The sequence below is a fragment of the Pinus tabuliformis genome, chromosome 8 (assembly GCF_031772625.1).
Source record: "Pinus tabuliformis cultivar Carrire ecotype Pingquan chromosome 8, CPIR1, whole genome shotgun sequence".
Lineage (NCBI taxonomy): Eukaryota > Viridiplantae > Streptophyta > Pinopsida > Pinales > Pinaceae > Pinus > Pinus tabuliformis.
In genome coordinates, this window is record NC_142294.1 from 1668339932 (window position 1) to 1668364519 (window position 24588).

The window sequence follows — 24588 nt, forward strand, 5'->3', positions numbered from 1 at the left end:
CTGGGATAAACCATGAGCAACAAAATGAACCTTATACTTTTCCATACTTCCATTTGCTGCATGATTTATCTTGTAAAGCCATTTTGAAGTAACAATTGTCTTGTCCAGGGTCTGGGAACTACTTCCCAGACATTATTCTCCATATTAGACTCATATTCTATGGTCATAGCATCCTTCCATAGTTAATGCTTGATGACATCTGAGAATGATGAAGGTTCATTTTGTATGATCGTGCTCATGATGGTCAGGTATCCTTGATAGCTGTTAAGTTTCTTACTTTGATGGAAGGTTCCTCAGGGTGCAGCATGTCCTTCAGCATCATCAAGTATCCCCCTAAGCCATGAAGGCCTCTTCCTAGAAGAGGAAGGCTCATGTGGATGAGGATCAATCGGATCCATGGGTTCTTCTACATCAGGCATTGATTCATCATCCTTTTCTTTCGGTTCCCTGGTGTCGGCTTCTGGAGAGCTACTCAAAGTCAACAGATTGTCCACCTTGCTGAGAGCCATATCTTTGTCAAAGGTGACATCATGACTAATCACGACTTCCATTTGACCGGTGGTGAACATTTCTTCAGGAGTTTAGGAACCCAATGCTTGATGAGGACATCGATTTTGTACATATACGACGGTGATTGTAGTTTCAACCCATAGAAACTTTGGAAGTCTTTGATCATGTAGCATGGCCCGGACAGCTTCCATCATCGTGTGGTTCTTCCTTCCCACCACACCATTCTGCTCAGGAGTATGTAGTGTAGTAGTCTCCCTCTTAACACCAACCTCAGGTATGCCTAAGTAAACCAATTGTAATATATCGGAGGTCTTGCTTTGGCTTGAGGGGAATGGTCCCCTTTTGAGCTTTCCTTTGGCACATCCCAGACATACACCTTCTTTCTCTACTTGGAATTCGGACATCCCTGTTACCATCTGTCTTACATCGGGTAGAGCTTTGTAATGAAGGTGGGTAAACCTCTGATGCCAAAGTTCGGACTGAAGAGATGTGTCATAAGACATGACACCTAGTAGACTTCCATCGACCTGATATAATGAATCAAAACTAAACCCAAGTGTAAAGGCATATTTAACATTATTTTTCCATATACGTACCTTGCCATAGTTGAAGGTTACCTTGTAGCCTTTGTCTTCCGTTGCCGAGATGGACACTAGGTTCTTTATTAGGTGCATTTCATACATCCTGGAATTTCTAGCCTTCTTGAATGCTTGTCCTCTTCCTTGATTCCCACCTCTCCTCTTACCTTTGCTGTTGAATTTGTCATTCCTTTGATTGCCATCAGAGGGATTTCGAGTTGCACCACTGCATACTGTACCATGCTTCTCTAATCATGATTATCATCATGCTACCCATGTCGATCATTTTATCCATCATAATTCTGCTCAAACTAGTGTGCATCATCATCATGCTATCCTATATGTCCATGATCTCATGTTGCCCTTTATGTCCATGATCTCATTTACCATGATGCTCATGACCTCATACATAGTGACTTGCTTTATCGCAAATGTAACATTGTCATTTTCTTCTAGCCTTAGGTCCAGCCTTTCCTTTTGATTTAGTCCCGGAATTATTTCTTTTCTTTGCATGAGAAGAAAAAACAACAGGAGGACCTTTAGGTAAGGGCATTTCCTGCTCTTCTACCCTTGTTTGTTCTTGAATGCATCTAGCCATTAATTCCTCGAAACTAGGAATTACATTACTGTTCAGAAGAGTAGTCCTGAACACATACCATTCAGATGGTAATCCTCCGAAAGTTGTGAGTGCCATTTCTCTATCAGTAATGGTTTCCCCAATAGATAGGAGATCGTTCTTGATCTTGGTGATTCTTAAGAAGTATGCTTGCATACTTTCATCTTTACCCTTCTTGATTTCCCTCAACTTATTTCTAAGAAACAAAACTTGATTTGCATCATTAACTTTAAATAAACTCACCAGTCTGTCGTAGATTTCCTTGGAGGTGTCTAGATCAGAGATGTAGGCCACCAAGCACTTGTCGATAGAGTCTCGGATGATCTTCTTTGTTTTGACTTCTCCATTTTTCCATTTGTTCCAGGCAGCAGCAGATGCATTTGATGAAGGCTCAACAATATTGCCTCTTACATGGTCCAGCACTCCATCTTCAAGGTTTATATTGATAGACATCTTCCATCCGTGATAGTCAGCTTTCTCACGGAGCTTGTCTTCGGCAGGAAAGAGTGTTGAGGACCCCATAGTTCTTTTAGGATAGCCTTGCCAATCTTCTCTTCAATGATTGCTCTTGCTCTTGCTCGGGCTTTGTCTTCACCTCAGCTTCGATACCATGTTAAGTTATGGTATGTTCTATGCTTATAACAGTTTCCTTCTTTTTCTTATTATATTCCACCGATTAGCAATCACATGTACATAAAGTAAAGTGCAGATAGAACATTAAACGATCGACAGAAAACAAGCCAAGACAAGAGACACAAGATGTGGCGGCTAGCCAGGGACAAACCCCACAATGTGTGGGGAAACCCTTTGATCAAATCTTCTTTTATCTTCAATAATTCAGCAGAGAGAAATAGTACAATAAATCTGATTCATATCAGCAGTAGCAAACCCTAGATCAGTAGCATCAGCATTAGCGGCTTCATTATCAAACTAGAGCAGACCATATCTCACAAACCGACAGCCGGATTGACTTCATTCCACCACCAAAAGTTTCGGCTTCCAGAGGAGGTTCAGATGAACCTACAGTGAAGTTCAGATGAGGAGATCTTCTAGGCCACGCAAGTCAATCTTTACTTCTGCAGTTGCAGCTTCAGTTTCAGCAGTTTCCGGCTTCAAACTAGGGCAGTCGATATCTTGCAAACCGTTTGTCGGATTGACTTCATTCCACCACCAAAAGTTGTGGCTTTCAAAGGAAGTTTAGATGAACCTACAGCACAGTTCCAAAGAGGATATCTTCTAGGCCACGCAATTAAATCTTTACTTCTGCAGTTGCAGCTTCAGTTTCAGCAGTTTCCGGCTTCAAACTAGGGCAGTCGATATCTTGCAAACCGTTCATCGGATTGACTTCATTCCACCACCAAAAGTTGCGGATTTCAAAGGAGGTTCAGATGAAACTACAACGTAGTTCCAAAGAGGAGATCTTCTAGGCCATGCAAGTCAATCTTTACTTCTGCAGTTGCAGCTTCAAATTCAATAGCTTCCGGCTTCACATGTGTGAGAGAGAGAGACCCATTTCAGCGCAGTAGAGAAGAGACTCATATATGCACAGTAGAGAGAGAGAGATGTGATGAGATGAGTGAGTCCAAATGAGGAAAATTCCTCTTATATTTATACACAACGTTGGTGGGTGAATAGATGCGACTGTTGGGTTTCTGAGCCTACATGAGTTGTAGGTCGGCTTGATAATAATCCCATAATCAAAATAAATTCATATCTCCATGAATACTTATCGGAATTGGATGATCTTTATATCAATCCTACACCTCTCGACGAGAGGAATCTAATAAAAATATTATTAGCCATGAATAAGATGACCCACATGAATTTTTTCCCTGGTTTCCAATTTTAACAGCAAGTTTGCAGGATCACGAGATAGGTTCCATAATGATTTTGTCAAAAGAGAATACGTGCTAGATGGGCCAAATATTGAATGTTTCAAATGCCATAACTATGTTCATAGAGCTTGTGGTTGTATATATCAGATGGAATTGCCTATGGACAACATTGAATGCTTAAGTTTCATAACTATGGGCGCATGGCTCAAGATTGCAGGAATAAGAAGGTCTGGAAAAGGAAACAAGTACAGGAAGACAAAGCAGATAACAAGGTTTCAGCAGTTATGCTTTCAGGATTTGTAAAAGAAAAAGGTCATGAGGAATTAGCAGTTGCTTCAGATAATGACTCAAGTCAAGATGGCCCGTTAGGTGACTCACTATTTTGAACAATCTGGCTTGTTGACTCCTTAATGTTTGTACAAGAGGATTCTATGCAGCAGTATATGGCACAAGTCTATGATTGATAAGAAGGTAGTTTGAACAATATGGTAGTTTCATTAAAGGTTCAGGGGGAGCAAAACAGTTGAAGGATTACAGGTTACTAGGAACAAGACAAGATTAGTCTGCAAAGGATATGCACAAGTGGAAGGAATTTATTTCGACAAAACATTTGCACCAATTGCCAGAATGGAAGCCATCTGGATGTTTCTCACCTATGCATGTTCAAGAAAAATAAAATTCTACCAAATGGATGTTAAGTCAGCATTTCTGAATGGAGAATTAGAAGAAGAAGTTTACATCAAACCACCTGAAGGTTTTCTACTGTCAAAAAAAGAAGACTATGTTTGCAGGTTAAAGAAGGCTCTATATGGTCTCAAGTAGGCTCCCAGAGCATGGTATGCTTGTCTTGACGGATATCTATGTCAAAAAGGGTTCAAGAAAGGCACTTCTGATAGAAATCTTTATGTACAAATAGATAAAGATAATTTAACAATCGTTGAGGTATATGTGGATGATATAATCTTTGGTAGCAATGATGATAGAATAAGTAAGAACTTTGCTACAAAGATGCAAAGTGAGTTCGAGATGTCTTTACGTGGTGAGTTGGCATACTTCTTAGGGCTTCAAATATCTCAGCAAGAGAAATGAATACTTATATGTCAAGCCAAGTACATCAAGGAAATTCTCAAGAAATTCAAAATGGAAGATTGCAAACATGTCCTTACTCCGATGGTAACAGGGTGCAAATTGGGAATAGACTATGCATCTAAGGATGTGGATCAGAGGTTGTACATATCTATGATTGGTAGTCTTCTATATGTAACAACCTCCCAGCCAGATGTTATGCAAGCAGTTGGACGAGTAGAAAGATTCCAAGCAGCACCAAAAGAATCACATATTATTGCTGTCAAAATAATTCTTCGATATCTAAAGGGCACAACAGAATATGTCTTGTGGTATCCCAAGGGAAACAATCTCATTATTCAAGCCTTTATAGATGCAAATTGGGCAGGAAGTGTTGATGATCATAAGAGTACTAGTGGAGCAGCATTCTATCTAGGTGGTTGTCTCGTATCATGGTTGAGCAAAAAGCAAACCTCAATCTCGTTATCCATAACAAAAGTAGAATATATCACAGCAGTAGCTTGTTGTACTCAAGTACTCTGGATGAAGAAAACTTTTTAAGATCTTCAGGTCAAGTTTGATGAGCCTATTCCCATATTTTGCGATAACACCAGCGCCATCAGTATCTCCAAGAATCCTGTGATGCATTCCAGAACGAAGCACATTCCGATTAAATATCATTTCATTAGAGAGTAGGTCGTCGAAAAATATCAAGCTTGAATATGTTGGTACAAAATAAAAAATCGTTGATATCTCCACTAAACCTTTACCTCGTGAAGCATTTGAATATCTTCGCGAGAAGCTTGGGATTCTCCCAAGTTCTCATTAGATTTTCCTTATCCAGAAAATAAAGGGGGAGTGGAAGTGTGTACAAGTCCGCAGGATGGTTATGTGTAAGGGGGAGTTACCCTTTTCCATTTATGTCAAAGGGGGAGAGAAGGCAATAGGAATAGGTCCCTTAATCGCAGGGGGAGTACTTGTGTTGTCATCAATGCCAAAGGGGGAGAATGTTGATCAAAGATGATCTAAGGTTGTCATTGATGTCAACCCAAGCAGCACCAGGGGCTACCCTGATCTTACAAGGGAATTTTGACTTGACAACTTACTCTATTTTTAGTCAAGGATCTTCTAGATGGATTCTACTCGTCAAGATATTTCCGTTGACAGATGGCACGCCAGGTAATTCTTCACAGTTTCAGAGATATTCATGTTTGAAATTAGTAACCCCAATTAGTGGGCTAAAACCCTATGGGGTTGTGGCATGGCACTCATAATTGGTTTTTGTCATTGAATAGTCAATAATTAATAATTTTATAAGCTCCTAAAATCCCTCCAACATTCTCTATAGAAGCTCCTCTCAACTCTATAAAAATAAATTTCATATATCCTCCACATGAAGTGATCATGGCATTTTCACTATAACTTCATTTCTGCGAAGTCTTAGATTCTAAAATGAAAACCCATTTGATTTTAAATCCTGATGAACGTCGTGGGCAAATTTCAGACCTTGGTTCGCTATATTTTTGGAAATATGATCTGTGGAAGTTAGGGTTTTTGCAGGCTCCCGAATTTCATCTCAAAGAAGTGACCTTGGGAAAATCATCATAACTCTCTCTTTGAGAAGAGGAATGGAATTTTGTAAAAAGTGGAGGATATTGCACAGACTTTAGTTTTTTTTATATGAATTTTAGAGCCGAAAGAGGAAATAGTGACACGTGGCACGCTGTAAAAGTTCACTCCACTGAACTAGTCCATAGTTAGGTCATTGTGAGAGATTGGGCATAACTTTGTCTTGAAGAGTCCAAATTAAGTGAGACCTGTGGCATTGGAAATAAGACTCAGAGGGATACTACAAGACCGAAGATAACATATTGGAGATTTGAAATCACAGAGACACATCAGATTAAATATCGTGCTCCTAGAAGGCGAGAAAAACTAAATCAAGTGTTGTCAAGGGGTGCAAAGGACCAGACTTTCTAGGGCAGCAAAGAGCAAGGTGCAGCTAAATGATGTAGCAGAGGTAAGCTACAGGTAAGTATATTCTATATATGCATGTTCATTTCTTAATTGCATTAGGTTCTTTGTATTCTAATTTGTCGTTTTTTTTTAGCACTGACATATGCTCTGCAGGATGAGGTAGGTTTTGCTATTATCATGTCATGGGTATTTCCTTGAAGACTTTTTGCAGGTATTATATATTCTTCAAGAGAAGACTCAATGCATAATCTATTGTTCTAAAGAATGAGAAAGGATAGCATGACAAAAGCAGCAATCAAGGTGCAGAACAACAGCAAGAAGTTCACAATATGAAGTCTTCAAGTGGGAAGCACTACATACAATCATTGTAAAAGTATCATTGTACAGAGTCATTGTAAAAGCATCATTGTAAAATTTGTGCAAGTGTCTATCTGCCAAGATTTGAAGAGGCATTGTTGGGAGGTCTAGGATCATCATTAGGTGGTTGTGCCACAATTGGGGTTATGGTCTAGTGTGTCTTCTTCTACACCATTCTATATCATTGTAAAGTGGACCATTTTCCCTAGTACGGGAGTCCATTCTTCTTTCATTCTTCTATAGGATGGTAGGGTGGTGCTACGCTGGTGCATGAAGTCAACAACAGGTTCAAAGCCTATGAAAACTTCAGGGTGGTATGGTGGTTCTAGGGTGAGCTGTAGCTCATTGGGTGTTGAGGCATCCGTTTAGTTGACTACTAAAGAATCTCAGGTGTTGGAGCGTCCATCTAGTGGGAGATGGAGAAGAATGTTTTTATATAATTCTAGGAAGTTGTTGCTTTCATTTCAGTTGGGGCTGAAGATTAAAGAATTTATTAGAAAAGCATTCGGTGGTTTTGTCTCAAAGGGTATTTTCCACCTAAAATATTTGTGCCTCCTGGGTTCTTTTATTTATTGTTACTACTGCATAAATGTTAATAATAATTGAAGATTAACTAATGCTCTGAAAATATTTAAAAGTGCTAATTCCTAAAAATACTGATTCACCCCCCTCCTCCCCCCGCTCCACTCTTAGTATTTTCCAACATGAGATTCCTGTTTATTTTCCAGTTATGAGTTTTGTAGAAAATAGCCTCAGCAGGGCTTAGAAATTAAGATAGATTGTATAGTGCATCCAACTACATTATTTGGAAGGCTAGGATGTTCTTTCTACTAGATGATCATGGTTTGAAGACGTATGCAGAAAGAGTTGTAGAAAAACATGTAGATCAGCAATAGCTAGAGAATTTCATAAAGGAAATGGCCAAGGCGAAGTGATTGATATTTGATGGAGTTCGAGATCATATAATCTCACACTTAGTGGCCAAGAATATGGCTAAAGAGATGTGGGATGCTCTCGCACCACTATACCAGAATCCTTTCGAGAATTAGAAGATGTTCCTAAAGGAGAAGTTTCTAAGGACCCTTTCACTACCAAGTGTAAGGACCAGTTGTATACTATATATTTTTAAAATAAATCACAATAAAATACAACCAGAAGAGAAAGACATTGGGAATTTAAATTTATTCAGCACTATCTAACACATTCCTAAATATCATTTCACTGAACATATCACAAAATTTACATATATTTAACTAAGGCCATAAAGAAATCATACAAAATAATTGCAACACATATGTACCATTCACCAGAAGACGAGACTCCACTTGATTTGTTGTTACCTGTGTTCCCTTGTTAACGGTCACCTCCAAGAGTGAATGACGATGTACTTGATCTGGATGTGATGACTCACGGTTAACCTCCCAGCCTACTCCTTGTGTACTCTTCTTCCCCACGCACCCCAAGCTGCAATTGGGTTGTACAATGGAGGAATACACTAGTTGGTAGAGGAGAGCACTCCTTGGCCCAAGAGTCCCCTCTCTAAAATCCTCTACCTCACCAAACTCACTATAGTTTTGCAATCACTGCGACATCATCTCATCCATCCAACAATAGGGTTCCCAAAAAGTCCCTTCTCCCATGGCTTTCCCCTTCTTTTATAGGAGTCCTGATAGGTGACACTTGGCATGTCATGCATAATTAACTTTTTTTTTATAATTCAATAACTTGATTATTCACCCACCCATGTGTCACTCTCTCATTAAGGGTCTCCCCAAAATTATTTACTTAATTTTAATTTACAACTAATATTTTCCTTACCTCAACAAGATTCCTATTTCTTCTCCTAGTTGCCTCTTTATCCCCCCTTTTATTCCTTAATTTGTGTTCATTACTAAAGTCAATTAATGAGTCAAGATTTGATCCCCTATCTACTCCCTAATTTAACTCAAGATATCTCTTAGATGGATATTCTTATATTGGTTGTTGCCACATGGAGGTTCTCTACATTTCTCTAAATTTAATTTATTATTCTTATTTTAATTCACCTTCCTCTTCTCTTAATTAGGTTTAATTAGTTTAGGATTAATCTTTATCATTACAATTATGTTCCTCTTTCTCCTTTTACCTAATTAAACTACATAATCTACCTAATATTTTCCAACATGGGAAGGGTAGAGTTTTTAAGGTAATCTATTTTATTTTTTCCTATGATCCTCTTGAGCCAAGTTTTATTTTTGATTTAATTACCTTGGTTTCTAACATCATTTACCCTTGATGTAAAATTATCATTTTCATTTCTTGATTATATTTATCAATTAATTTATTTTTAATGATTCCAAGGGTGCCAAGTTTGGTCGTGCCCTTCAAGAACTTCCCTTGAAGTCCCAAGGGTGCCATGCCTAATAGTTTATTTGTGATGCCAAGGGTGCCAAGTTGGTCGTGACCTTCAAGAAATTCCCTTGAAGTTCCAAGGGTTCCACACCACTTGCCCTTCAAGCATTCAGGGACTATGAGGGGAAAGTATAGGTGCAACGTCACAAACCACTATCATCTCTTATGTTTCCTGATATAGTGAGACTAATGGTGTTGGGGATCAAGGAATCCGCCTCGATGCACGCCCCTCGGTAAAATTCTCATGAGTGACCCAACTTTGGGACCTGCCCTCATGGCTTCATGATCTTCAAGGCGAAGGTGTTTCAACCTTTCCAGCCCAAGTCACGGCGGGAGTGCTAGTGGGTGAGATTAGGGACACTGTCCCACCCCTCCCATGTAGTTCCATCCACTTGTACAGCCCCATCACCCATGTGTGAGTCATTCGACCAAGAAAATAACCTATGTGTGCAACCACTAACATGTCATTAGAATTTATAGCAAGATTCAAACTGAACTTTAAAATTTTAAAGACAAAATATTCATTTCCATCAAACCAAATGTTGTCGACTCTTCACATGCGAGTGCATCTGGTGTTTCCTATCATACTCGATAACCATTAGTAACAATGTTTCACAGTGTTAGTCATTGACATAATATCATCATCAACATGACTTAGTCATCCACATCATTGTTCATCGTTGATCCGGATCTTGGGAGGAGGCCCCCAAGATCTAAAATATTGAAATGGATCTTGGGAGGAGAGACCCCCAAGATCTAAAAACTTGCAATGGATCTTGGGGGAAAGGACCCCAAGATCTGAAAACTTGAATTGCCAGAAGAAAAATAGGAGAATGCCCACTAAACAAAACCACAAAGAAACATTTTATTAAAACCCACTGATCCCGATTTAAACAGGAACGGAACGATAACCATATACACAAAGATGCAGCGGAAATAATACTTCATTTCATTAATGGAATACTGAAATATGCTTACAACCAGAAATGGAAACAAACCAGCTAGGGCGAAGGTAGTTTATCTCTGAGAAGAGATGTGTGGCTACATGCCTCTGAACTGTAAAGGCTACATTGTGGTGGACAATCTGTCCTTTTACAAAATGTGACTTGTTACTTATAGTATTTTTCAGTTACAATACCATGGATCAATTCCATGAGTGAATGAATACCATGGGTGGATTTTACAATACCACGGGCGGATGCCATTTACAATACCATGGGTAAATTCCATGGGTCGATGAATAATATGGGTGGATGAGTACCATGGGTGGATTTTACAATACCACGGGCGGATGCCATTTACAATACCATGGGTAAATTCCATGAGTCGATGAATAATATGGGTGGATGAGTACCATGGGTTGATGCCATTTTCCATTCGGATCAATCGTGAACTAAAACCAATATAAGTAGCCAATATAAGGAGCATGTCCTTCATAACATCAGTAGAAATAATACATATACATCAAATATATCATCATTTTAATACCGAATAGGAAATAAACACATCCATCACATCCACTAATAGTAGAGTTAAGTGTTTGGATCCTCAACCTGAGGTCCCCAAAGAATAATGTGTGAGCCTTGAGGGTAAATCACTATTAATGTCATGCCATATCAAGGTCAGTCAAATGGAGAGAGGCACTACAAAGTTGAGGACCACCAGGATGCATAAAGGAGGAGCTACCCCCTATCTCACCAGAATTCAGGATATCTGAGATGAGCTAGCAATTGTAGGTAAGAAACCATAAGACAGTGAGCTTGTGCATGTTGCTTCAATGGTTTCATTGAGGAGTAGATTACTTTCGTCCAAGTCATTTATGGACGAGATACACTACCTAGATGGGATCAGTTTTGGGTAGACTTCACATAGGAGGAAATGCGACTTGCTCTAGTCAGGAGCAAACTCGATGGCAGCAGTAGCAAAGGATCAAAGGGTGTGAAGGAGGAGGCACAAAGGAGGAAAACGTAGTTGTTGCATCAAAAGGGAAATCAAAGAAAGGTCCTAGTTGGTTATAAGGCTCGCAAGGAGGAGACAAGAAGAAAAAGGATTTTTTGAATATTAAGTGCTTCGGGTGTGGTGAGTTCGATTACTACAGTGCTCAGTTTTCTCAGAGGAAGAAGGACAAGAAGGAGAAGTAGGAGCAGACAATAGCTTCGTCAGAGATTGATCAATTATCCTCTAGGTTGGAGGAATATTTCGCTTTGTATGTAGCTATACCTCCAAGAGAGAGGTGGGGAGACATTAAGTTCTAGACTCCATAGTTGCACAAAGCTGGACAGGGTCCATTGAGGTGAGCATCAAATGGTGTTTCCTCTTTGATCATTAACCTTGCTACAAGGACCCATAATATTCAGTAGAAGTTGGATCAATGTCAGATTCATGCAGTCAATTATTGAGGGACAATTCTAGTACTAGTGACAATCAGGTACTAAGGAGTGTAGCGTAGTTGCAGCGCAAACCGACTCAATAGGTAGCATAAAGGCTAGTAACAGTTAGAGACTCGAGAGATAGTTGCGGCATGAGGTCACAATTGGTTCAAACTTTTGGATTTCAATTGTAGTAGTTGCAGCAGCAACATCAGCATGAGATCAAATGTAGTGCAGTGGCAAAGTTGGCAGTAGCACAGTTGTACAGTGCAGTGTCAACAACAGCATAGATGCAGGATTATCCAAGTTGCACACTTGTTGGTGGAAAGTGGCAGGTTGTCATAGATGTCAGACATCAGCAGTGTGTATGGGAGGAGATGTTGCGAAGACAGAATGTATGGGAGAACACCTTCCTCGCTATGAGGGAGTGTTAGTTTTTTGTAGCATCAGATGGTGTTCTAGTCTCAAACTTCGTGGAGAGGCTAAAATACATGAGATCTCCAAAACCCAAAAATAGTTTCTGGAAATTCCACCAAGAGATAGCTCAATTAAATTAAATGATCGATAATTAAAAAATGCCTAAGTCTAACTTAGAGAAATCCATCAATTAATGGGAATTAATTGAGAAAGGTGAGAATTCTCTAGAAACTCACACAAATCAACTCAGAAATGATTTCATCCATCGATAAGGAATTAATTGTGGTCATTTGTGATCCAACTGGAGATTATAAGAGGAGGTCAATGGGTTTTAGTAGAAACCCGTAGGAAGAGTGAGTTTCCTTAGCAAATTGATTTTCAGGAGAGTGGTATTTAGCCGGAAGAATTGGAGTGAGAAGGAAAAAATATTGATAGGGAGATCAGCAATAGATTTTCGGAGGAGATTTCCAGTTCCGGAAGAGTCAACTGAGAGAGGGATGAGTTTTCCTCAATGAGTTGCACAAGGTCTGCGCAAGGGCTTATGGGGAGAGTTCGATTCAGCTAGAGGAGGATTTGATTTAGTTGTTGGAGGCCAGATTCTAGGAGGCCAATTGAGTCACTTCCCGAGGAAAATACAGGGAGAGCTACAGGATTCAATGAGTTCCAGAGGTAGAGCAGATAAATCTTTCAAAAGCACTACACAGAGGCTCACGTAGGGGCAACTCACATAGCCTAGTTTGGCCAAATTTCGAAGCAGGATCAATTGTGGTGTTGACGTATTTGCCTCAGTTATTTTTCCACTATTTCTCTCAAATTGCATTCCCATCTGGGCATCCATAGATTGTACCCATAATTTCTATTGTTGCATAATAATAAAACCCTTATCTATTGCACCGATTTTACACATTGGGTTGTTTCAGGGACATTTTTCCAAAAATAACTATCATATTTTTGTGTGTGTGCTCTATATTTCTCAATTTCCAACATTTTATTTTCTGCAACATTTTTATGGTGAAAATTGCAGTTGTGATTTTATTTGTTGTTTGTCGTAGCAAATAAATTGTGTAATAAATCAATCAATTAGAAGAATAATTTCCAGTAGTCGTAATGGACTTGAAATTTTCACATATGGTTCTTGGTATGGTTGGTGGAGATCCTTTAATCAACAAATTTTTACTTTTTCTTTTAATTCAATAAATCAAAACTAATATGGTTGTTGTTATTGTGATGGTAGGGACTCCTCCTGGCTCCAACAATCCCACCTCTATCATCAATTATGGATTTATGCATTTGTCTTGCCTGATGGCATGATTATGCTTGGAATCAATATCTCCAGAGAAATGGGTTGGAATTTCTAAGTGGGCACTCAAGACATGCATTTGATCTCCATGTTGTTGCAGGGGAACTTGTAAGCTAACACTAGGTTTCTTCTTGGAGTTGAAGGGCACTTGAGGATGCCTGTCGCGTTGAGCACTTACGATAAGAATATTAAAACACATCACTACTTCAAAGGTTCCTATGATCATGAACATGGAAAAATCAACAATGATCTCACAAACTCTCAATAAGAATCATAATTTTACATTTCCACAACTCCCAATGGCATGCATTGATCTCATGTGGCTAGTGTCATTGCTTAATCATGGTACACCTTAAATTGTAGGACACCATTATTGAAGGTGATATTAGGAGACATTCATAAGCTTGAGGACTTGTTTTGGGTCTCTTTTCCATCATTGGATGTACAAGAGAGGTCTTTGAACAACACCTTTCTTTATTTGTATCTATTTCCACCCTCTTTATGAATTTTTTGCTTTAAATTTTGAAGGACCATGTGTTTTTCTCCCATAATGATATTTATTTGGGGTAGAGGAACACAGTAATGGTGCTCCATATAATAAATATATGCATGTTAAATCAAATGTTGCATTGAGAGCATTGACACATGGATTGTAATTGGGTCATATCTACCTCTAATCTATTGTTACGCATGAATAAACCTCTAGTATTTTCTAGGAAGTGTAAATTGTTGTTCATAGAGTTAACGTGGCACATTCTACATGATGCTCCATGAACCTTGAACCTCTACAACCTGCAAGGATCAAAGCAAGAACTAGATCCAAAAATGATTGACTTGGTGGTATTATCCATGGTTTTCTTTGAAAGGTCAACATCAAGTGGAGGTTTGAATACCTTATGTACTAAAATTATGTTGCAGGAAACAACCTCCATCTGGGCATATTGGTCCTAGAGACTTGACCAAAATGTCAGTTTCTATACCATACAATATTTCTTGAGTTGAAAACATTGTAAGTATGACTGACAATGTTTCAACCCAATTCTGCCATGCTTCACCACAAATTCATGGGTAGTTTCTTCTGTGGACCCACCCAATCACAGTCTTGTTATGCAAGCAACTCACAAAATAAAAGATTAGATAAATCAATGACTTCAAAATTAGCCTCTTCGAGGTGGCAACCTCCTTTACATTACACAAATGAACAATTCTTGGATGATTCAAATGACAAAAACTCATTTATATATATAGGAGTCTAAGGGGTCACAATATAATCAAAGTCGACATAAAAATAATAATTTAAGGGCACAACATTAACAATAGTGGGCTTCTGTGGGGCACAATAATAAAAATATGGGGACATGGGCACAAAAATAACAATAAGGGGGTTACACTAATAACAATGAGGGAATACAGTAGTATTATAGGGACTTAAAATTCCCCTATCCTTAAAAAAAGTATTGTCGTCAACGCTTGAGTAGTTCTGGATGCTTCTATATAAAATTATCATCCTCCCATGTGGAATCTTCTGCATGTAAGTTGATGAGATACTCTCAAATTGATCAATTTTGTAGTTTTCGAGTTCTTTTTTCAGTGACTGCTTCTGATTCCAATGTGATTTTTCCTTCCTCATCAAGTTCTGGCAATATTGTTTGAACTGGGAGCTTGTCACCTATAACCTTCTTTAAGCGTGAAACATGGAAAACTGGATGCACTCGGGAAGATGTAGGAAGCTCCAATTGTATGCCATACTACCAATATTTTGCAACACCTTGTAAGGACCATAATACTTTGGTGATAATTTATTATCTTTCTTAGCTTACTTGAGGGACATTTGTTTGTATGGTTGTAGTCATAAAAATACCCAATCGCCTACATCAAAGCTTCTTTCGCTGCAATGTTGATATGTATGTTGTTTCATTCTATTCTGCGCCAAAGTGAGGTTATCCTTTAAGAGTTGGAAAACTTGTCATTGATGCTCGATGTGATCTTCCACTGCTTGAACCTTAGAATTTTCTCTTAAAGATGATGTGATGGACGATGGATGATATCCATAATGTGCCATAAATGAGGTCATTTTCTCTACAGTCTGGAAGGAAGTGTTATACCACCATTCAGCCATAGGCAACCACTTGACCCATTGTGTATGTTTATCAAATACAAAGTAATGAAGATATCCTTCCAAACATTTGTTCACTATCTCAGTTTTCCCATCCAATTGAGGATGATAAGATAAGCTATGAGTTCATTGAGTACCCAAACAAGAAAATAATTTCGTCCAAAAATTTCCAGTGAAAATAGGATATCTATCGCTTACAATAATCTTTGGGTTTCCATGTAGCTTTTGGATTGTTTCCATAAATGCAGTAGCAACTACACTAGCTTTAAATGGATGAGATGATGCGTAAAAGTGTGCATACTTGGTAAGTCTATCAAGTACCACCATGATGACACTGTTTCCTTCGTACTTGGTAAACCTGTGATAAAATCATTTGAAACCTCCTCCCAACGTTGACTTGGAATCGATAAAGGTTGTAATAGACCCAGGGTCTTAATTTTATCAACCTTTTTTGTTAGGAAACCAAACATTCCGCCACAAACTTTTTGAATATCATATTTAAAGCCATCCAAAAAAATCCTTCTTAACCCTATGGTAAGTTTTTAAAAATCCTGAGTGCCCTCCTAAGGGAGAGGTGTGCAATTCCAGAAGAAATTTTTGTTTGAGTTGGGAATTATTACAAAGGTATAAGAAATATTTGTACCATAATGAATCATTATTCCAGCTAAATGTATCAGATGTACTAGGATCTTGCTACAACTTTTGAATGAATGCTCACACTTCTTCATCATTCTTCCTTTCATCCCTTATTTCAGTTATCCAATCTAGTTGGATAATAGAAATGGTACAAAGCAATGCTTCCACATCCTCATCCTTTCTTGAGAGTGCATCTGCAACAACATTTTGCTTCCCTTTTTTGTAGATGATTTCAAAGTCATAACCCAACATCTTTGTGACCCATTTTTTATGCTATTCTAAAGATAATATTTGTTCTAAAAAGTATTTAAGACTATCATGATCTATTTTTACCTTGAAGTGTCTTTCCATAAGGTAAGGTCGTCATTTCTTAAGTGCATGTAGTATTGCCAACATTTCCTTCTCATAAATAGCCTTGTGTTAGTTACTTTCCTTTGATTGGACAACTTTCAAAATAAATGGGTCTTCATTCTTGCATTAAAACAGCACCAATTCCATTTCCTAAGGCATCATATTCCACAACAAAGGTTTTTGTAAATTTTGGCGTAGCTAAGACCGGTGCTTGGAAAATTATCTCTTTAAGATGTTCAAAGGCAGTGGTTGATTCTGGAGTCCAAGAAATGCATCTTTCTTCAGTAATGTTGTTAGAGGTGTTGTTATTCTCCCATAATTCTTAATAAATTTGCGATAATACCCCGTCAACTCGAGAAATCCTCGCAGATGCTTTATGGATGTGGGGAATTTCCATTCCTTAATGGCTTTAATTTTGTTAGGGTCTACCTTAACACCCTGATGAGATACAATATGGCCCAGATATTCCACCTCCTATACTCCAAAGAAACATTTAGAGGTTTCTGCATATAATTGTTTTTCCTCCAATAGCTTGAGCACCCTGTCAACATGTTGAAGATGATCCTTCTAAGACTTGTTGTAGATTAGTATATCATCAAAAAATACTAACACAATTTTTTTAAGGAAGGCTTTGAAAATGGAATTCATCAAACCTTGAAATGTAGAAAGTGCATTGGTAAGGCCAAAATGCATGAACAAAACTTCATAATGACCCTCATGAGTTCTAAATGTTGTTTTCGGAATGTCTTCAATCTTCATTCTTATGTGATGATATCCTAAACGAATATCCAACTTGGTGAAGTAAATTGTTCCATGTAATTCATCCAATAATTCATCAATGATAGGGATGAGAAATTTATCTTTAATAGTGAGCTTGTTGAGCGCCATGATCCATCCTTCTTGTGCACCAATACTACTGGAGCAGAGAAATAACTTTGACTAAGCTTAATTATACCAGCCTCTAGCATTAGCATTTCTACAACCATACGTTCAATTTCACTCTTTTGGGCATAAGGATGTTTGTAAGGCCTGATGTTTAGAGGAATACTTCTTGGAATCAAACGAATAGCATGATCATGATCACGAATAGGTGGGAGGCCTTTGGGAGCCTCAAATACCTTGGAATGATTGCCCGAGACTTTTTGGAGGTCTGGAGAAATAGATGATTTTGGTGTTTAAACCTCTAGTGAACATAATTGTGAAATTACGCCCTGTTGTTCTTTATTTAGAAGCTTTGTCATGCCATTAGAGTTTATTATATTTCCTGGTTTCCCTGCGATACCCTTTAATTCATTTTCATTTCCTTCCCAAAAAAATTCAAGAAAAGTTCTTGAAAATTAAAATCTAGCATACCCAAAGATTGTAACCATTGGACTCCTAGTACAACATCAACACCACCCATTGGAATGGAAAACATTGGACTATTAAATACATATTATCCCATGGATAGCTTTATATTATGGCACTTTCTAGATCAATTTATGGTTCATCCATTTGCAAGCAATTTAATTCCTTGTCTATATTACAATGAAAAAAATTATGGCTACTACCCGAATCAATCAACAGTATTACCTTTTTCTTCTTGATATGTCCTTTTATTTTGAGAGTTTGAGGAGTGGTAATTCCTGTCAATGCATTACAAGACATGTTTGGATTCATTTCTTCTTTATATACGGTTGGTTCCTGGTGTATATCATCTTCTTTTGATGTTTCTAGTTCCTTTTCTTCCTCACAATCAATATAAAATAATTTGTTCTCAGCACACTTATGACCTTTAGTGTATTTTCTATCACCACTGTAACAAAGCCCTTTTTCTCTTTTTTCTTTCAATTTTTGTGGCGTCAACCTTGTAGGTTGTGGAAGTCTAGGAGAAACCACACTTCCGTCTTTATAGTTGTGAGTGGTAGGCTTCCTTATTGCCATAATTTTTCTTTCAATTTTTCTTGCCAACTTGAATGCCTTCTCCAATGAATCAGGTTCCTAAAGGAGAGCTTCATGTTGGATGGTATCCTTTAAAGTCTCCATGAAGACATCAACCCTATGCTCCTCTGGAATATCATTTACCCTTATATTCAATTTTTGGAAGTCCTCAACGTGCTCCACTATTGAACCCTTTTGTTTGAGATTTATCAAATGGTTAAAGAAGGTGTTTCTCTTTGTATCCTCATAATGTGTTATCATTTCCTCCGTAAAAATTGACCAAGAGACAATTTTTTTACGAGAGCAAAGCCATCGATACCATACAAACTAATTGGGTTCTAAATATCAAGTTGCAATGTGTACATTTTGTGTGTTTTTCATATTATGGAGATCAAATATTACTCCATCTGTAGTATCCATGTTACGAGATCCTTTCCATCAAACTTCCTCATATCGATATTTGGAATATGGTGGGTCTTCAATCCAACGTTAGAGTCTATGAAATCATGATTAACATTTATTTTGTTCTCATCATGAGTTTCCTCTAGTAACTACCTTTTCACATTATGAAGCATTTCTTGTAGCCACTTTTCCAAACCTCGCTTCAAACCTTCATGTCTTTCTTCAAATATTTAATGTTGCCTTTCAATTTTGCTTCTATACCATTGATGTCATTCTTCAAACCATCCATCTTAGCTTTTGTTACTTTTTGTGACAGTGAAATTTGTTGCACTTGGTCTCATAAGTTTTATATATCATGTTGCATTTCTTCCTCTTCTACATGAGTCATAGTAGAGATTTCGAGTTGCTTACTAGGTGTTTCAATTTTCTTTCTTTGGGGCATCAATTAATGATAATTATGCTTCATATTCCCTTTGAATCACTTCAAATTAATTTTTCAAACAAAACTTATGCAATTTTTTAAAAAGACTACACACATTTGTTTCGCTTTGTAGGAGCTCGATATTGAATCTGTTCTATGTCTGTAATTTCGGATCTCCAAGGTCTAAAATTTCGACCTATGGTATCCTTCTGAGTCTTCTTTCCAACCCCAAAAGTCAGACCAATATTGGAGCCTTCAAGAAAGAGTTATGCTCAATCTCCCACAATGACCTAATTACATACTAGTTAAGTAGAGTGAAATTGTACAGAGTGTCATGTGTCACCGTTTCGACCTTCGGCTTTGAAACTACTACATGACAAACTACAGTCTGTGCACTTTCAGTAAATTTTTATAGAATGCAAATTCGATGCCCGAAATGAAAGTTATGATGATTTTCCCTGGGTCACTTGTTTGAGACAAAATTTTGGAGCCTACAAAAACCCTAACTTCCCCAGATCATATCTTTGAAAATATAGAGAACCAAGATCTGAAATTTTTATACGAATTCAGCTTCTGAAGTGTCGTATAAAAAAAATATAGCGAAAATTCCAAGATGACCTATTTCAAGAAGCGAAACCCTAGAATCCCAAGCTCTGATTCCAAATTTTATTCAATGAGCTCACAAAATAGAAGAAGAGATAGATCAACGACTTCAAAATTAGTTTCTTCAAGGGTGACAACCTCCTTTAAATTACACAAATGAAAAATTATTGGATGATTCAAATGACAAAACCTCATTTCTATATATAGGAGTCTAAGGGATCACAATATAATCAGAGCTGACATAACAATAATATGCAGGGGCACAACAATAACAATATTGGGCTTCTATGGGGCACAATAATAACAATATGGGGACTACATGCGCACAACAATAATAATAAGGGGGATACACTAATAATAATGAGGGAATACACTAGTATTATAGGGACCTAACATGCCAAGAAGGACATGGGGTCCTTCTATGGCCAAAAACATCTAAATTCATCATTAAACTTTATTTAATTCACTCCACAAATTAATTAACCCAGTTTTACATTCATTTAAAAACTAATAGAATTATCTAGAAATTCTAACAACCTTTTCCTTTTTAATACAAAAATCACTCCATTCACTCATTTCTCACACATTCTTCGGCGAGAGAAGCTTCGTATAACAACAACGAGCATTTTACTTGTATTTTGGAGCATTGGGGGATTGGTACATATTCGACAAAAGGATAGTTGTGGGCAACATATTTGTTTTTGTGAGTGGATTTTATTTACTGTTTTTGCAACATTCATGGCTTCTCAAAGTTGTATTTCTAGTACTTATAGAGTTTCTCAATCAAACAAGCAGCGAAAATGTTATCCTCGTCAAAAGCATGTGACCAAACTCAAGCCAATGGGCGCACTTGGGGTTCATAGGAATGGAGGTGAAATTTATGTAAAATAAATAAGACCTTCAAGGGCTCTTACACGAGTTAAGGCTGACATTTTGCATGAAAAGGTAAAGGGTATTGAAGTTTGTTCTCATATAAGAAATTCAAAGGTGACAGCTACATTTAAGAGAGAGTAAGATGATGCTTAATGGTAGAAAAATCAAAGAAGAAGATTTGGTAAGGGTGGAACCAACAATCATCACTTGGGTGCCAATAATGAGCCAATGGTTGTTCAATAAGTAAGGAGGAGGGTGATTACAATTGAAGAATAGATATCCAAGCCATCAAATCCAACTAAAGATAGTAGATTGTTAAAAATGCTCGACAGTGAAGGGAAAGAATAACTAAGTCAAGAGTGGCAAGGGTTATCTTTACTTGTAGCATTCCTTTTAATGTGGTTCGGTCCCCATATTGGCAAAGATTTGGTGAGATAAATTAATATAGCCCCTCAAGTTTTCAAGGGGTTAAACTATGAAAAACTCAAGATTTGCTTGGAAAAGGGAGAAACTTCGTAAGGATGTTTTAAGACAAATCCATAGCTCATGGGATAGCATGAGGGTTCTCATTATCTTAGATGGTTGGACTAATACAAAGTGTAGTCCATTAACTAATGTCATTACATCATCACCAAAAGAATCCATGCTCATCAAAGAAGAAGATTGTTCAGGTGAGGTAAGCGATAATAATTTCATTGATGAAATCATTAGGGAAATTTTGAGGACATGGGCCTAAACACAAAAAATGTATAACGAAAAAAATAGTTCCTCTTTTTTTATTTAGAAATCCATCTCTTATTTTATTATTTTAAATATTATTATATTTTTTCTTAGGAGGCTCATTTTAGACCTCAAAAATCCTCTAATGTTTAATTGTTGCTATTGAACAAGTAGGGCCAAAAAATGTGGTACAAATTATCACAACTAATGCCCTTGTTCTTAAAGATGTAGTATTGATTGTTGAGAGTAGATACAATATATATTTTGGACTCCTTCCATTGTTGTTAATTTTAGGTATGTTCTATGCTAGAGCAATTTATTTCAATTTCTTTTCCACATTAGCAATCACATCAGCACAAAGTAAACTGCAGATAGAACATAAATATAAATCGCAGAAGACAAGCCAAGACAAGAGGACACAAGATGTGGCGCTAACCAGGGACAAACCCCACAATGTGGGGAAACGCTTGATCAATTCTCTTTTATGTTCTTCAAATTTCAACAAAGAAAGTGAGAGATATGGTACATTTACAATATAAGTCAATCAGTTTGACTTTTGATATCGGCATGAGATCAGTTGAAGACATATTGCTTCAATTGATTCTCTAAGGTGACTCGTTCACCTATCATAGTGTTGCATCTCGTCTGCTGCACATTACCGTGTGACACCTTGTTGTACTGTCACATGTGTTGAACCTTGATCACTGAGCTGCTCTCATCTTCATGCTACTCATCATGCTGCATCTTCCATGGTCTTATTCATCATCAAGTTGCCCATGCTCATGATCTCATTCATCATTATGTTGCCCATGCTCATAGCATCATGCATCATTATGTTGCCCATGCTCATATCATCATGCTGCTTATTATGCTACCCATGATCTCATACATCATGTTGTCTTCCTTCGGAGACAGACGCTTCGGCTATTTCGGCAGTTCCTAGTAGTTCCAACTTTTCTGACAGTTCTGTCTTTTCCAACAATTCCGACAGTTCCGGCATTTCCGGCTTTTCTGGATTTTCCAGCATTTCCGTCTTTTCCGGCAGTTCCAGCTTTTCTGAATTTTCCAACAGTTCCGGCTTTTCTGGCTTTTCCATCTTTTCTGGCAATTCAGGCTTTTCCGACTTTTCCAGCTTTTCCAACAGTTCCATCTTTTCCGACTTTTTCGGCTTTTCCTTAAGATCTCTCCTCCTACTAAAACCCAAAGACAAGTAGAGAGAGGAAGAGATCCAAGTGTGTGTAGAAATGACTTGAAGTCCTCTTCTATTTATACTAAAACGTAGAGGTTGAATAGACGTGACTGTTGGGCTTCTGAGCCTACATAAGTTGCTGGCTTACTTAACAATTTGTCCATAACATAAATAATTCATAACTTCATAAATACTTATCGGAATCGGATGATCTTTAGATCAATCCTACACCTATAAATGAGAGGGATCCAATAAAAATATCAGCTGCCATAAATAATATGACCCACATGGAGTTTGGCCCTAGTTGCCAATTTCAACACTCCCTCTCAACTAGGGAGAACTCCATCCGCTGATCCATATGTCCAATTGTACTATCTCTGCCATCAATGCCCTGCACTAATCTGCTCAAATCTGCTCAACTCTGCTAGCTATGTTCTCCTCTACTCAACTCTGCTGGCTCTATTGGCTCTGCTTTGCTCAACTTAGCTCTGCTGAACCATGAAGAAGAAGAATTGATCGAGAATGTGTCATACCATTCTCCACTGACCCAAAGTCAATCTCAGAGTGTGTATCACTGGTCCAAGACCAGTCCTCAACTGACTTGAAGTCAGTGTCATAGTGGGTACAACTCCTACCACTAGTCCCAAACCAGTCCTCAACCGACCCAAATTCAATGTCATAGTGGGCACAACCCCTACCACTGGTCCCAGACTAGTATCATTGATCCTAGACCAATGAAGGTCATCCTAGCATAGGGAGTACGGTAGATACAGCGATGCGTCCATCAGTACTACTATGGTCCCTATCCTCATTTCCCTACTCATTGATCAAATGAGATGTAGTTCCCAAGAGTCCCATAATGCATAGGTAGGATGCCTCGACAGGAGAACTTAATCAATCTTGTCCTCACAGGAGAACTAATCATCCTGCTACACAATCGCCATGGATAACACATCATCCAGACCTCACAGGAGAACTAATCATCCTGCTACACAATCATCATGGAGAACACATCATCTAGACCTCACAGGAGAATTAATCATCCTACTACTCAATCGTCATGGAGAACACATCATCCAGACCTCGCAGGAGAATTAATCATCCTGCTACACAATTGTCATGGACAACACATCATCCAGACCTCACATGAGAATTAATCATCTTGCTACACAAGAGAGTGAATCATCCTGTCCCACAAGAGATCGAATCATCTTGTCCCACAAGAGAGCGAATCATCCTGTCCACAGAAGAGCGAATCATCTTGTCCCACAAGAGAGCGAATCATCTTTTCCACAGGAGAGCGAATCATCTTATCCACAAGAGAGCATATCATCTTTTCCCACAAAAGAGCGAATCATCTTGTCCACAGGAGAGCGAATCATCCTGTCCCAGTGCGCACCACCAGGGGAGGGTGAGTCACCCTGTGGTTGTATGTTGCTCTAGTAAGAACCGCAAGCCCCGAAAGCTCCCAGAGCTCAATGTATGCAACATGCAGGACCCTTTTACAAGGGTCTCTCGATGACTCCAAGTCATTCAGGAAAATCACAAATTTTCCCGGGGGCTCTGACAAAGTGTAGTGACCTGTACATCATCTCAGTGTGATGGAGCCTCCTTGCTCATCGACTTACCATACCCCAGATAAGGCAATATCTAATGTCTATCTGCTGGAGCAATCATTGAATACAGGATTCCTCAATAATCGAATCCCACCTCTGGTTGTCACAGAGAATCACAGTGGTATTCATCATGTGTACTCACTGAAGAGTTTCCACAACCAGGCAACTTCATACGAGGTCATGCTCGAAGTTATGTATCTAGTCTCGGTGGTACTTATAACAACCGATTCCTACTTCCTGCTCATCCATGATATCGAAGCAAAATCCAAAGAGAACAAGCATTGAGAAGTGCTCTAGTGATCCTCCACATTGCCTGCCCAGTCAAC